Raw genomic sequence first — 3,928 nt, 5'->3', positions numbered from 1 at the left:
ACATTTTAACACCATTTACAAGAGGAAGTTTTGGCAACTCCTTCAGACAGTTTTGGCTGTGATTATTACTAGAAGGATAAACCACCAGACTGGTTTCCTTATCTTTGCAATGTTTTTCTTCATTTATATGCGGAACTAGTTGGGATCTACCTAACCCTAGCTTGCTAATCCAAAAAAAAAGTCCTTTGCATTTTGGCAAAACCATATTTTGGCAACACATGAAAATGGTGTTTCCATCTTAATTTAAGGCTCCCAATTAACCAGAGCCTTACATGTGACATCAAAACTGGATGTTGCTGAATTCACTGCCGGTGAACTGATTGTCATTGAATTTGACAAAAGTGGTATTCCCAAATTGTATGTTTGTTATGTTTATGTGAGCAAATTAGATTTTTCAAGGTATTTTCAACACTTTATTCGCAAATCCATTCCCGTATATGTGTTCACCATAGTAAATTTGATAGGAATTGATACCTGAATCATGTTTTTCCATGAAAAATGCCTTCTTTTGAGTCTTAAATATTTATAAAAATTTTGAACCATCGATTTTCAAATTCTATAAAACCCTACCCACGCATCAGAGTCATGATTCAAAGGTCAATCCCTACAAAATTAAGCATGTAAATAAAGTAAAACAAAAAAAACTTTGAAAATCCAGTTCCCATATTCTCATGAATGTGTGTGTATGTAGGCACACTCATGTTGACATGATCATGTGATTTAACTGAAAATCATTCATGCAAGCTGTATCAACTTAATTCAATCTGACCCTATGAATGTGTTCAACATAATTTGTTTACTAGAGATCACAATTTAGATCGCATTTTTTCATTGTTAAGGCCACTTTTTTATTTATAAAATTTTGATATGTTGTGGGCGGTTGATTATTTTAAGCATTGGAAAAACTTGTTTATGCATCGCAAGCACACAATCTGAGACCTCTTTTTTGCTAAAGAAAATCATGTCACATCATATGGTCTTATCCACACAAAAAAAAATACAAAATATGAAAAATCTGCTAGACGTGACATCATGTTGACATGAAAAAATATTATCATACTAGTATGTATATGTACAGTGGCTACTATGGTTGCAATGGAAGGTTAAACGATCACCCAATTTCCTTTGAAGCAACTACGTACGCACACAAAGGCAAAACTTTTTTAAAGTAGTTCAGTTATTAAACCTACCTGCACTATTCTCTCCTCTTTTATTCAACTATTTCTCAGAGAGAGGTTCTGTTATAATAGAGATCCACATTACATTCTACTGAGCAGGGCTCTTGTCCTCGACAAACTCCTCAATTTTAAGAGTTTTGGTTATTTGACTTGAAGGATAACTACCACGGTAATATGTACACAATAATTGTTGTTCATTTGGATTACTGACTCTTTCATTTAAGTTGTCAGCATGATGATGTTGAGAACCACCTGTGAAGATCCAATCTCAGTTTTTGTGGATCCACATTATTATCCTTAACACACCCCGACAAGCTGAACGGACTGGGAAGGATGTTTAGATTGGATCTAAGGAGACCTAAGTGAGTGGAACTGAGAGACTTGGTCATGAGGTCGGCTAACTGATCAATAGTGGATATGTACCGGATTTTCAACCCTTTCTTGGCCACGTGACCATGGACAAAGTGGAAGTCAATTTTTATGTGTATGGTGTGATTGTGGAACACTCCATATAAGTCACTCCAACGTTGTCACACCACAATACGGGAGGTCCGTGAGGAAGGACTTTAAGCTCCCATAGGAGTCGCTTAAGTTATAGTAGTTCAGCAGTAGCAGAGGCAAGGGCTCGATATTCGGCCTCAGCACTGGATTCGGAAATCATGGTTTGCTTGTGAGCACTCCAAGAGATAAGTGAATTGCCCAAGAAGACACCAAAGCCCCCTAGCAGACTTGTGATCATTAAGACTCCCTGGCCAGTCAATATCAGAGCAGGTTGAGAACTGGAGGTGAGAACCATAATGGAATATGAGACCAAACTGGAGAGTGCCTTTTAGGTATCGAAGGATATGTTTGACTGCACTACTTTAATGACTTGTGGTAGGTTGATGCATTAACTGACACAACTTGTTGATACCAAAGGCTAGGTCAGGCCTGGTGAGTGTGAGGTACTGTAGAGCATCAACAATTTTTCGATATTTAGTCAGATCAAGATGTAGCTCATTGTCCTGTAAGTATAACTTAGAGTTGGAGGCAAGAAGGGTGGAGACAGGCTTGGCCCCATCCATAGCAGCACGCTTTAGCAAATCGTTTGAATATTTCATTTGAGACAACATAATTTTATCTTTGACAGGAATGACTTTAATGCTCAAAAAAATAGTTTAGAGAGCCAAGATTCTTGAGAGAAAATTCATGATTTAGTGTAGGGATGAGTTGATCAATGAACGTCACAGAATTGTTGGTAAGCAATATGTCATCCACATAAATGAGAATGAATGTCAGGATAGTCCCACGCTGGTAAACAAACAGGGAAGTGTCAGAGCGAGAGGCAATAAACCTCAATCGTGAAGGAAGCAGCTGAGCTGGTGAAACCAGGCACATGGGGCTTGTTTGAGCCCATACAGAGCTTTGTGAAGCTTGCAAATATGATTAGGATAGCGAGGATCTGTAAATTTAGAAGGTTGAATCATATAGACTTATTGAGGTATCCGTGAAGAAAGGCATTATGGACATCATGTTGGTGAAGGTCTCACCCAAAATGGACAGCAATGGCTATAACAGTGGGTGGTTCCAGACTAAATGTTTCAAAATAGTCAACCTCTGCCTATTGCGTGTATCCCTTAGCAACAAAGTGAGCTTTATAGTGCTCAAAGGAGCCATTAGCACGCCTTTTAATTTTAAAAATCCACTTGCACTCCACAATATTCTGAGAGAAGGATGAAGGTACTAAAGACCAAGTGCCATTTTAGATCAAGGCATTGAATTCATTTTGCATGGCATTTCGCCATTGAGGGTCCTTATGTGCCTAAGAAAAGCATGTTGGATCAAACATGCATTGAATTTCATAGAGGTAAGCAATAGCGATCGGGTATCAAGTGGTAGAGAACACCTTAGGGGTTAAGAAACCCATCTGAGACCGAGTGATCAGCGGGTGAGACTGAGACACAAGAGAGGAGGCTAGGGTCGGTAAAGTCCCTTGATCAACTACGTGATCAAGACAAGGGACGCAAGAGACAGGTGGCAGTTCCAAAGGGGGGACAGTAGGAGGATGCTAGGCAATGGGATCGATAGAAGGTGATGGAGACGAAGAGGGTATGATTGGCTTGGGCAGAGGGGGGATCAATAAAGGGGAAGGAAGAAGGACAAGCATAGAAGAGGAGAGCGCAGGCTCCACGTGAGGTGATTTTTATAGAAAAACAGGATCTTATCAAACACTACATTCCAGACAATCAAAGTCTTACCACTTCGTTGGTCAAGGTAAACATAACCTTTGTGTTGGTTGTTATAACCAAGCAACACACGACGGGTGCTACGAAAATCTAGTTTGTGAGGATTGTAGGGATGCATACAAGGATAGCAAGTACAACCAAATATTTTAAGAAAAGTGTAAACAAGCTTTTCATTAAATAATGAGTTTGGAGAACATATTTGGGTAATGATCGACGAAAGTCAATTAATCAAAAACATAGCCAAAATAAAAGCATAGTCCCAGAATTGCACAGGGACATCAGGCTGAGACATAAGGGCGAGACCCGTCTCAATAATGTGCATGTGTTTGTGGTCAGCCAAGCCATTTTGCTCATGGGTGTGCAGACATGACACCTAGTGGCCTATCCTAAATGATTTTAGATAAGCCAACACAAACTAGTATTCATCGCCCCAGTCACTATGAAGTGACTTGATGGTTCTACCAAACTAATTTTCAACAAGAGATTTTAAATTTTAAAACACTTTCAACACATCTGACTTTTTGG

This window comes from Nuphar pumila, chromosome 11 (genome assembly GCF_984573655.1).
Source record: "Nuphar pumila chromosome 11, dmNupPumi1.hap1.1, whole genome shotgun sequence".
Lineage (NCBI taxonomy): Eukaryota > Viridiplantae > Streptophyta > Magnoliopsida > Nymphaeales > Nymphaeaceae > Nuphar > Nuphar pumila.
This window is presented reverse-complemented; position numbering follows the sequence as displayed.